Source organism: Peromyscus maniculatus, chromosome 10, assembly GCF_049852395.1.
Source record: "Peromyscus maniculatus bairdii isolate BWxNUB_F1_BW_parent chromosome 10, HU_Pman_BW_mat_3.1, whole genome shotgun sequence".
Lineage (NCBI taxonomy): Eukaryota > Metazoa > Chordata > Mammalia > Rodentia > Cricetidae > Peromyscus > Peromyscus maniculatus.
Window position 1 is genome coordinate 61,584,519 of NC_134861.1, and position 12,208 is coordinate 61,596,726.

A 12,208-nucleotide genomic window follows, 5' to 3' on the forward strand; every position below is an offset into this window, starting at 1 on the left:
TTTTTATTCCGGACACAGGATCTTGCTGTGTAGCCCAAGTCAGTGGCCATGGATCTTAGTGATAGAACGCTCCAGATTCACACGATTTCCATCATTTTGCATGGTTCAGAGTCATGGGAAGTGATGTCCTAAAAACCTACATGGCCTCATTATCAGCCAAAGAGAAGACAGGTGAGGATCTCGACCTTTTAGCTTCTGAATTGTTTATCTGTCGGAAGGCATACGTGTAAGAGCAGGGTCATTAACCTCCTTCTTAAGATTCTGGCGTGGGAAGACTGGCCATGCTCAAGTTCGGAAGGGATTTAGATCATGGCCAGCTTCTCAGACAAGCCCTTTGCTCTCTCCCCGTTTCTCTCTGGTTGGGGTCAGACCTGCCCGAGTCCCGTCATGCTTCGGTGCCTAGGCAGGTGCATCTGGTCCCTTCGGGTGCCTGGAGTGCTGCCATCCATTGCTCAACTTCACCCTCTTGTTTGAACGCTTGGCCTCCATCCGCAAGGCTTCTGCTGGCAGCGTTCCTGGAGTCAAGTTTCCTTTCATTTCACGAATCACCCCAGGACTAGCTACGCCAATCATAGCTCTTGAGACTTGGATACAGATGGCTTTTTCTTTTTCTCCCTGCTGTACTTTTCTCTCTGAGGGTCTCTTTCCTAGTTTTTTTGGTGTAGAAAGAGGGTTTAATAGGAGCTGGGAGAGCCAGATTCATCATCTGGGAACACAGGCAAGAATCTGCCTTCACGATCCACTGGGTCTTTATCTGGAAGGAGGAAGGGCTAAATCAGGTAGGATTTCCCTAGCTGCGGAACCGCAGTGATCCAGATTTTAATGCCACGCCACTTCGTGGGCCCATGGCTGTCCAGTTCCTGATTCTGGCCTGCCCTGCTCTATGCCCTTTGTTCATTCAAACACACTAGTGAGGAAGCCAAAGCAAGAACGGAAAATTTCCCTTCTGCTCAACCAGGGCCCTCCCACTCAGCATCCACGCACACATTGTCTTCAATCACTCAGCCCAAAGCTGGACTTTGCTGGTTCTGGCACCGGAGGAGCCCAAAAGAGGGGCTGGACACTGAGCGTTGGATCCCCACCCTACAGCGGGGAGTCAAAGGTCCTTGCCGTTGTTTTTCGTGGTAGAAACCCGGATGATCCGGTTACGCCGTGATCGCTTCTGACAACGTGGACTGCAATGTTAGAGCCGTACCTTTGCTCCCGCTCTTACCCAGTAGGAGGAAAAGGGCGACACGAAAGCATCTTTTGTTTAAATTATGTACCAAAGCGGCCTCTCACGGGTCCTTAAGACGGGGGGGGGGGGGGGGGGGAGGGGGGGGCATAAACATGGGCACAATTGATCTCCAGCTTGCCAGGTGGCGGGCTCTATGCTGGACTTATGCAATCTCCTCTCCCCTCAGCAGCCCCAGCGGGGAGGAGCTGATGGCCTCTTTCCACAGAGGAAGAACTGAGGCTTGAAGAGGCCTATCGGCCTTTTCCTTAAGAAACCTGTCCCTAGAAATGACAAGCAGTCCCCTCTCCCAGGTGTCCCTTCGCCTTTCACAGCTTCCGTGTTAACCAGAGGTTGAGGAGTGTGCACAGGGGCGGAACTTCCTCTCCCTAGACGTGCACAGAGTCCCCAGCCTGTCGGCAGCCTTGCAGAAAAGGGTTGGACATATTGAGAAGCCAGGGACTCCTCAGCACCATACTGTGGGTCACACGGACCACAAATCCAGTGTGGCCTCGGGGAACGCAGGGGCATGAGCCTGTTGACCGCAGGCTCACACACCAGACTCCAGAAAAGAGGGCTCTGTCCGTCATCTCCGGCCTTCCGGGGGCAGACAAGGAGTAGGCAATAGAAGGGATTTGCAGAGTCCCCTGAGGTCACCCCTGCATCTTTAGAGGGACTACCGTTCCTTTTCCTCCTTCCCAAGTGTGACCGGCCGGTCGCACGCTCACTTTCATGCTTCTTTTTCTCTTTGTGTGTTGAGATGGGGGCGAGGGTGTGTGCGTCTCACTATGCATGCAGGTCTGCAGCTCCTCACTGTGAAGCAGTCCTGGAACCTCAGCCTCCCAAGTGCTGGGACCACAGGCAGGCGTCACACACCCGGCTCAGCTCCAGTTAAATCAAGTGTCCTTTTTTTTTTTTTTTTCTACGCTGAAGAATAGAAAATAGTTTTTAACCATAAGATATTAAGTTCCTTCTTTTTCTCCTCTCTTAAAAACAAATTAAAGAGGTGACCTTGCTCATTGCTGAGTATACAAACTGCCACACAGGGCAATAACTGGGGGAGATATGTGTGTGTGTATGTGTGTGTGGGTGTGTGTGTACATGTGTATGTTTGTGTGTGTGCACGAGTGTGCTTCTTTTCTCTGTATTGGCCAGATGACCAGTCTGATGAAGGGAAGAGGTGATCAGATGGCTGATGAAGAGTGCCAGCCAAGAGAGAGTTAGTATTCAGTTTTTGACCTTAAGGACAATTCAGAGTAAGACAACAACCTGAACACTAGATTTGAAATAGGAGATAAGACTTTTGTGAATCACTTTAGCTCTCACTTGGTTCAGGTTTAGACTGTCGCCCACAGATAGAGAGGATAATTCTGTTTACGGTTTAGGGCTGGTGGAGAGCCCAGAGTCAGGAATAAGGAAGCCAGGAAGCCCAAGAAGTAACGAATCTGCTGCCTCTTCTGGAGACTGTGGGAAGAGAAGGCTGTACCCAGGGCCGAGTTAGCAAGTGGGGTGAAGGCCCTGATGTCCCTTTGAAAGCGCGTTTCTGCCAAGCCAGGGCTCTTCCCCACTCCCCGTGTGGGACTCTGGGGGAGAAGCCTGGTCTGGAACATGGGACAGGCAAGTCCCACGTCGTCAGTCAAGGGCCTGCTGTGTCGTCTCTGTCAGTCGAGGGTCAACCAGCTAGCCCTGGAGCCTACTGCACTGGATGGCAGAGGAGAATGGAGGAGCCCTGTGGGGTCCACAGCTCCAGGAAGAGCTGGGGGTGAGGAACCAGGGCTTAAATCCTAACCACAGGGAACCAGTCCAGGAGTGTACTGGGAGCCAACCACAGTAGCTGGCAACCATCCCAAACCGTAGGGGCAAGTGTTCAGATGAACACATGAACTCAGACACCTTCTTATGGGGCAGAGGGTGGGGCCATCAGTCACACAGCCCTGAGGAGAACTCAAGGAAGGACCGATAAAACTACTGGTTAGGACTAGGGTGCTCGGTGTTGGATTACATTTCTGTATAGATAGAATATTTAAGCCTGACATTCTAGGTTTCTTTTTTTTTTTAATTGCATTTTATTTATTTGTTTATTGTTAGAGGGGTCATGACACAGCATACACGCAGAGGTCAGAGGGCAGCCTGCAGGCTTCAGTTCCCTCCTTCTACCACGTGGGTGCCAGGGATAGAGCTCAGACCATCGGACATGTCGCAAAGTGCCTTGACCTGCTGAGTCATCTAGCTGGCCCCAATACACTCATTTCAGTCAAAGAAAAATCAGCCCTGTTTTTTTTTTAATTTTTGTCTGTTCTGTGTGTGTGTGTGTGTGTGTGTGTGTGTGTGTGTGTGTGTGTGCACATGGAGGCCATAGGTCACCCTTGAGTGTTGTTCTTCAGGAACCACCTACCCTGGTTTTCTTGTTGCTCGTGGTGGTCATTGTGTTCTTGAGATGGGGTATCCTGCAGCCCTACCTGGCCTGGAACTTGCTCTGTAGACCAGGCTGGCCTCAATGAGCAGAGTTCCACCTGCCTCGGCCTCCAGAGTGCTGGGATTCCACCTACCCTGTTTGTAAGAAAGGGCCTCTTAGTGGCCTGGTGCTGAGCAATTAGGTGTGGGCTGCTGGCCAGCATGCCTCAAGGATCCATATGCCTCTGCCTCCCCAGTACTTGGGATTATAGGCAGCTGCTACCACTCCTGTTTTATTTAGGTTCTGGGGATCAAACACAGGTCCTCATGCTTGCACAGGAGGCATTTCCCCAACTGAGCTATCTTCCCAGAGCAAAGCAGCCTTTCCTACGTCAGGCCCAGGGATGCCTATCATTCTTCTTTCTTTCTTTCTTTCTTTCTTTCTTTCTTTCTTTCTTTCTTTCTTTCTTTCTTTCTTTCTTTCTTTCTCTCTCTCTCTCTCTCTCTCTCTCTCTCTCTCCCTCTCTCTCTCCCTTTCTTCTCCTTCTCCTTCTTCTCCTTCTCCTCGCCCTCCTCCTTCTTCTCCTTCTCCTTCTCCTTCTTCTTCTCCTCCTCCTCCTCCTCCTCCTTCTCCTTCTTTTTGGTTAACATTCTTGGTTCTAGCCGCCAACCTAGGTAGCTCCTGGGCTTCTGTGCCCCTTGGGAACTTGAGAGTTTCTCTTCTACCAGCAACAACAAACACAGAAAGGGAGGAAAGTCTACTGTCATTGTCCTGAAGGGAGGCATGGAACTTCTTGCACGCACGAATAAAGAACTGTAATCATGAACATTTATCACAGGACAGGCTATATGGGGAAAATGCCAGGAAGTCAGTCCTTTAGTGGAGACATTCCAGCCGGGAAAGGGACCCAAACTCCGTGAACTGTCACCTAGAAGCCTGGGATCTTAGATCCTTCTTAATGAGCCATGCGTTTTCCCAGATGCAAAGCAGTTTCTTGACTGACACACAAAAAATTATTATGGGAAACCGGGGTATGCCCAAAGAAGTCAAGCTCTAAAAAAAAAGTCACACACCATGGAAAAATGAGCCCTACATATAATCCCAATTTTTCCATTAACAAATATATTTTTGTATAGATGTATTGACCTAAGATATTCTGGAGCTACGAATGCATGGTGGCACACGCCTTTAATCCCAGCACTCGGGAGGCAGAGCCAGGAGGATCTCTGTGAGTTTGAAGTCAACCTGGTCTACATGGTGAGTTCCGGGACAGCCAGGGCTATATAGTAAGACCCTGCCTTAAAAAGAAAAGGAAAGAAAAGAGAAGAAAAGTGTTCTGGCAGTGAGTCAGCCTTAAGTGTTTCCTGTCTGCCCCAGGACTCAGGGCAGAGAGAATCTCCTCAGGCTTTTGACTAAGGTCTGGTGTACTAGATGTGTGGTATTCGGTTCCTGTGCCATTACTGAGTTAGGGACATCAGGACAACGTGGAGAATTATACCTGCCAGCTTCAACCTTCCCCTTCATCTCCTCCAGCCAGGAGACCTAAGTGCCGACTTTAACGGCCCATCTCCATCTCTTGCTTTACAACAGCCATTTACAGGGTCTCCTTCCTTTTTTTAAAAAAAAGCCTTTGCCTCATTCAACCAGAGTTCAGAAGAAAAAAAATGTCTTCTGAAAGCGGGGATCTGTTTCATTTCCCCAGTCCTGTCCGTTTGGGGCCTGGATCCCGGGAACTGTCGCTGGGAGCTTCTGTACATCCTCACTTCTATCCCCTTAGGTAGGTTTGTTTTACCACACCCAGGCCTTGCCACCCAGTCCCAGCCTTCTTTTCTAATCCTGTGCCCCTTGTCCCACAGCTTTGGAACTCAGTTCCAGGGGCGGGAGGGAACGAGCCTTCTCAGCTGTCAAAGGTCTTTGCTATCTGAGCATTGCAAAAGCAAATGGCCTAATCTCTATGTAGATAGGCAGGGCCAGAGTGAGGCAAAGAATCTTGTTTGTCATAGAAAAACAGAACGCTAGAACCAGACGCCTCCAAGATCATCCGGCCCAAGATACACAAGGGAGGAAACTAAGACCCAGAGAGATGAAATAGCTCGTCCAAGGTCACAAAGGCCGGTGTAATACTCGCAGTTACTCAACTATTAAATAATTAAGCTACCATGCTACCTAGTATTAGGCAATGCTTTTCCTGTATGATTATCCCCACAACAATCTTGCAGGATAGGTACTATAATCTATGATTCACAGACAAGAAGTAGAAGCCGGGTGACTTGTCCACGTACCCCGCAGCCAGGTTTCCAACACACTCTTAGCTACCCCTCCTGTTGGTGTTTCGTAAATGACCAGTGGGGAGGACGGGGTCGGGGTGGGGGGACGGGGCAGCGGCTGGACGTGGGGGAGGACGGGGTGGGGGGGGCGGGGCGGAAGCTGGAGGTGGGGAGGACGGGGTCAGGGGGCGGGGCGGAGGTGGGAGAACAACACCTGGGCTCCCCAGGGCAAGAGGATTAAGTTCCTTGACTCATCTTTCCACAGGCCTCTCCAAGGGGGCTGGGAAATGTTGACGAACGGGTTGAGGTTGGATCAGGTGCCAGGCTCCGGTGCATTTACTTCCTGGTTCGCCACATCCCTGGCATTTTGCGGTGGAGGACAGAGAAGAGTGGAGAGGATGTGTGTGGGCTTTCTCACAAAATGGTGTGAAATCAGAGGCTCCACAGCTCCGAGGAGCGCGGTAGAACAGGGGTCCCTCTCCCCGATGTCCGCCAAGCTCATCCTTCGCAGCAGAACCTCTGCCGGGCCCTCCTTCCCTCTGTCCCATCGAACATTCTTTTCTGCAGACAGCGCCCTGCCCCAGAGGCTGCCTGATCCGTTGATTCATGTGCGGCGCTCACAGGAAACCCTTACTCCCTTCAGGTAACACGGTTGACCTTTAAAGGTCAGATCGTCAAGTTTCCTAGCCAGGAAGGGGGTTACACTACGCCAGAGAAAACCGATTTCCCTGCTCCTCCTTCCTCAGCCCCGGGGAGCCAGGCTTCCAGAGTTCTGCCCATGCAAAGTATATAAGCGAAACTTATTTGCATCTTGTCCTCAAGCAAATGCCATACCTGCCGGACGTTGGATAACTCCCAATCATCCCCCACACCACCACCCCCCTTTGTCTCCACACGGAAAGACTGAAGTCATGATTGAAGCTGTCGCGCTATAGGCAGAGTGGAGGTGGACACGTGACTTAAAAGTTTCCAGGTTCTTCTGTTCCAAAAAGTTGTACCAGGCACACAGGGAAAGGTAGCAGAAAGAGAAAACACTGATCAAGAAAAGCAGACCAGTCCCGACCACCGGAGTGGGTTAAACTAGTTGTGCTCAAAGGGAACCCCCTCCCCGAGGGGGCTTTGGAGTCCTCCTAGGCCATTTGCATAGTACCCAACTCTCTCGTTTGTGTATTGGGGCTTTTCTCATGACCTCTGCTCCTTCTGCAGCTCAGCTGAGGAGGAGTTCCCAGCATTCTGACAGCTGGATTCCTTTATATGTTAATTTTTTCCTTTTTCTTAAAAACAAAAACAAAAACAAAAACAAAAAACCATATTGTGTGAGTGCATGCGCATGCGTGAGTGCATGAGCGCATGTGTGTGTTTAGGAGTTCTTTCTATCTACCACATGGATTCCAGAGACTGAACCCAAGTACTTTCACCCATTGAGACATCTTGCTAGGCCCTGAAGCTAACAGTGATCCCCATTCCCTACACTCCGACCACAGTGGCAAAGTAATAACCATAAACTAGCGTTTCTGAGCACCCATCCCGCAGGAGATTCTGTGCACTTCTCTCCGGTCTTCATAAACACCCAGAGAGATGGTTATCACTGTTCTGCTGGTGAAGACAGGGAGTTGATGGCTAGCCTGAGTCTCACACAGGACCGCTGAGAGAGGTCTGTCTGTCCCGTTCTTCCTTTGTACTGAGACAATCCCAGCTCCCCGTCTGCCACTGGCCCAGACTGCTTCATGAGAAAGGGGAGTTGAACTTCCAGAAATCATCAGATTAGTTATTAAACAGATCAGTGATTAAAGATCAAGTTATAAGGGACGGAGAGCTGGATGGCTCAGTGGTTAAGAGTGTTTGCTGCTATCGCCGAGGACTAGAGTTTTGGTCTTAGCACCTATGTTGGGTTGCTTCGGTTCCAGTGGATCTGACACCCTCTTCTGGCCTCTGAGAGCATGTGTACACATGTTCATACACACAGACAACATAATACATAAATCAAAATAAATCTTTAAGAAGACAAGCTATATAAACTTTAAATGAAAGGAGATACATTTAAAATGAGGTGATAAATATTTTAAATTAGCCACTATGGTCTATGATGCTAAGTCATTTTCACCTGCTTGGTAGAAGTTCTGTGCTGTGGTGGACCAGTGTGTATGTCTTAGCTCTACACTCACTCACTGAAGCCGTTTTGGAAATGCGGAATCAGTCACGAGGCCACATTTGCACCACAGAAAAGAACAAATGTGGCCGGGTGGTTGGTGGCTGTGCACGCCTTTAATCCCAGCACTCGGGAGGCAGAGGCAGGAGGATCTCTGTGAGTTCGAGGCCAGCCTGGTCTACAGAGCAAGTTTCAGGAGAGCCAGGACTGTTATATAGAGAAAACTTGTCTTGGAAACAAACAAACAAACAAAATGAACAAATGCTAAAGGATCAGGGCTTACCTCTGTGAAAGCTAGTTAAGGGTTCACCAGGGAGCTGTTGCTCTAAGCCATTGTTTCACTTCATAGACACCCAACTTTTAACCCTGAGACATTTGATCCCTAAGATGGGGCAATCCCCAAGATCGGCCAATGGGGTGGGGCCACAGCCGCAGTTCAGTGATACAATGTTTGCTTCCTTGCTTAGCATGCACAAGGCTCTGGGCTCTCTCCCTAAAACCCAAGACAAAGAAAGAAAACCCATAGAGGAAGACTAATTCGCTGGTCTCCAGGTTCCCCCCTCCCTCCACCCCCCTGGAAAGTAAACTGTTTTCAGCAGATGTCAGGCGGCAGCTTATCTGTGAAATGGTGGAGGGCACAGCTGACCACATCTTACTCTCTGAGGGGCTGGGGCTCGAACCCAGTGCCTGACATATGCCAGGCAAATGCTCTACCACTCGCCTCATGTAAAATAAACAAAACCAAGGAACGGAAATTTCCCAGCACAATGGACCAGCCAAAAGTTAAAAAACACAAATTCTCTCCTGCTTCTCTGACGCTGGTCAGAGAACCTGCATGCCAGTCACCTTTTCTTCTAATCACTGGTGTCCTCCAATGTCCGATTCCCATCCCACCCTCTCCAGGACAGTGCACATGCTTCCTGCCCAGTCTTTTTCACGCCACACCCTCACCCACTGAAAATAGAGAGAGACAGAGAGAGTAGGGGGTTCTCTAAGAGGCACTTTATTTTCCTTCCGGCTAAGGTGGAAAACCTACAGAAACCAGAGGCGCTCCTCCGCTTGAGGAGTGGATAATTCAAAACTGAACTTTACAAGTGCGTTGATAACCACACCAGAAAGAACAAATAACTTCGGACTGAACTTTGTCAACAGCGCTGACATGAAGACCTGAGTCTAAAGGACATTTAGCGCTGGCAGGGTGCAAGACCTGATTTTGCTAAGTGGAGTGGCAAGCCTCACCGATGTGATCTACAGAGGACACACACAGGAAAACCTTAACGGCCTCTCCTACAGAAAAGAGAAAGTTGATCCTAAAATCCATACAGACTTGCGGTGCACTCCACTCAGAATGGTTTTGGGAGAGGACAGAGTTGGAGAACTCAGTCTTCCTGATTTCAAAGTTTTGAGGCAGTGAAACCTCTCTACGAGAAAGAAGCTGAACCCTGCTAGGGTCGGAGCTTGGTCTGCCGTCACTGCAGCTCAGGCGGGAGTTTAATCCCCATTGTAGGCATTGTGAGGGCGGAAACTTAATCCCACTACATTGTAAAGAATTGGGGCATTGAGGTATAATTAAGATTAGATCAGACCTTTAGGGTGAGGCTCCCCTGTGACTGAATCCTAGTGGCTTTGTAAGAAAGACCAGAGGACGGAGCTAGACATGTGTCCTTCCTGTCATGTGATGCCCTGAGGTGTCTCAGGACTCTGCCAGCAAAGGTCATGGGGAGGTTTGGCTCCTTAGACGTGGGCCAGAACTGTGAGCCAAAATAAACCCCTTTATAATTCACCTGGTGGGTGATATTGTGTCACCAGCAACAGAAGACAGGCAAAAATTAGTTCAGATGGGGCTGGGAATATGGCTCAGTGGCCCAGGGCTTGTCCAGCACATCACTAGTCATTAGAGAAAGGCAAACCAAACCCACAGTGAAATGCCACTTTCCAGCCACTCAGAAGGCTACGTTCAGGGGGAGAATTAAAAATAAAAGAACAAAGATTGGAAAGGAGGTGTGGAAACTGGAAGCCTTCTGTAGCATGTAAAATGGAGCCCCTGCTTAGCAAGACAGGTTGTCAGTTCCCTAGAAGCCAAACAGAATTTTCAGGTCTCACTGCAAACCACCCTCCAACCGAAATAAAAGCATGTGTTTCAGCTGGGCGGTGGTGGCTCTCGCCTTTAATCCCAGCACTCAGGAGGCAGAAGCAGGCAGATCTCTGAGTTTGAGACCAGCCTGGTCTACAGAGTGAGTTCTGGGACAGCCAGGGCTACACGAAGAAACCCTATCTCAAAAAACCAACTAACCAACCGACCAACCACCAACCAACCAAACAAACAAACAAACAAAAAAAACCCCTATGTGTTTAGACAAAAACTTGTACAGGAATATCGATAGCAACAATATTCACAAGAGCGGAAGCAATATAGGTTTCTATCAACCATTGACTAGATGAACAAAATGTGCTATTATACAAGTGGATATGATTCAGAAGTAAAAATAAAGGAACTAACTGACACATGCAGCAACACTGATGAACAATGAGAGCCTCCAGTAAGTGAAAGAGTCTGGTCAAACCTGCTTGCACACTTAGTCTAGTTATGTGAATGTCTTGATAGGTAAGTCTATAGAGACAGAACACAAATAAGCGGGCACCAGCAGCCATGGGTAGAGGATCTAGGAGTGAACGCTTAATGCATGTCTTAGTTAGGGTTTCTATTGCTGTGAAGAGACACCATGACCACGGCAACTCTTAGAAAGGAAAACATTTAACTGGGGAGGCTTACAGTTTCAGAGGTTTAGTCCATTGTAATCATGGCGGACTATGGTAGCATGCAGACAGACACGGTTCTGGAGGAATAATTGAGAGTCCTACATCCTGATCTGAAGGCAACAGGAAGTAAACTGTGTTTCATACTGAGCATAGCTTGAGCAAAGGAGACCTCAAAGCCCACCTCCACAGTGACACACTTCCTCCCACAAGGCCACACCCACTTCAACAAAACCACATCTCCCAATAGGCTGCTCCTTTTGGGGGCCATTTTCTTTCAAACCACCACAATGGATGTGGGGTTTTTTGGGGGAAAAAAAAGATGATGAAAATGTTCTGAAAGTATATAGTGATGATAGTTATATACAAAAATAAATAAAAATGACTGAATCGTGTACTTTCAACAAAACAACTAACAGTAAAATTTATATTCATTTTACTTCAATAAAAAATAAAGGTTAAAGTATGATGTTTATCAACTATGGAAAAGATTGGAAGGGATTGGAGGACTGAGATTAGCGTGATAGGAAAGTGAGCCCCAAGGTTAGGCAGAGGTACTTCACGTTGTCACAGAAAATGCAGGACCAGGGAAGACCTAAGAGGCAGGACAGAGGACAACCAACCCATTATGAAGCTTCCTTTCAAGGGACATGATTAACCAGGGACGCCCAGTGACAGGTTAATCTCCATTGTCAGTTTGACTACATTTATAGTCACATGCAAGTATACTCCTGTGTGTGTCAAGAGTGGGATTTCCAGAACGGATTAACTAAATGTGGACAACACTATCATCATTGGGCAGGGGCCTGGGCCAACTACACGTGAAGCAGTGAGCCAGGGACTAGCTTTTGTCTCCCCTGCTTCCTGACTGCAGACACAAAGCACCAGCTGCCTCATGTTCTTGGCACCACACCTTCAAGATCATGATGGACTGGGACCCGAAATTAGCCCTCCTTTTCTTAGGTCGTTTTGATCGGGCATTTTTGTCACAACGATAGGAAAGGTAGCCAATGCATTCGGGTATCACCAAATTCACCAACTAGGCATGAACCATTAGGTGAAAGGGAAAAGTAGCAGAGACAGGTTTAGGGTCATATTTATTAAATTCCTTACTTCACCTATGAAATCACTTCTTATAGAAGGGATGGCATTTTCCCTTACCCAGTGGAAGACTAGAAGTAGGCACCTAAACCGGGTATGAGCCAGAGCAAACCCTTCTGGTTACATGATACTTGATTTGTGGAATTCCACTAGGCTGTATATGATGATATATACACCATTTTTGTATTTTAAAAAAATTATGTTGTACTGGTATTTTGTCTGCATGTCTCTCTGTGCATCATCAGGTGCCCAAGGACAAAGGGGCATCAGATCCTCTGTAATTGGAGTTACAGATAGTTGTGAGCCACATGTGTACTGAGAATCAA

The 12,208-nt window shown here is 48.5% G+C and overlaps 1 long non-coding RNA gene across 1 annotated transcript; it reads left to right on the forward strand.

Annotated features, from left to right (window-relative positions):
• The first annotated feature begins 201 nt into the window (after window positions 1-201).
• On the forward strand, window positions 202-10,331 carry LOC143267617 (uncharacterized). Its single transcript, XR_013042923.1, has 3 exons — window positions 202-779; window positions 4,745-4,865; window positions 6,141-10,331. It is a non-coding gene; the product is annotated as an uncharacterized LOC143267617 (long non-coding RNA).
• Window positions 10,332-12,208: the final 1,877 nt, after the last annotated feature.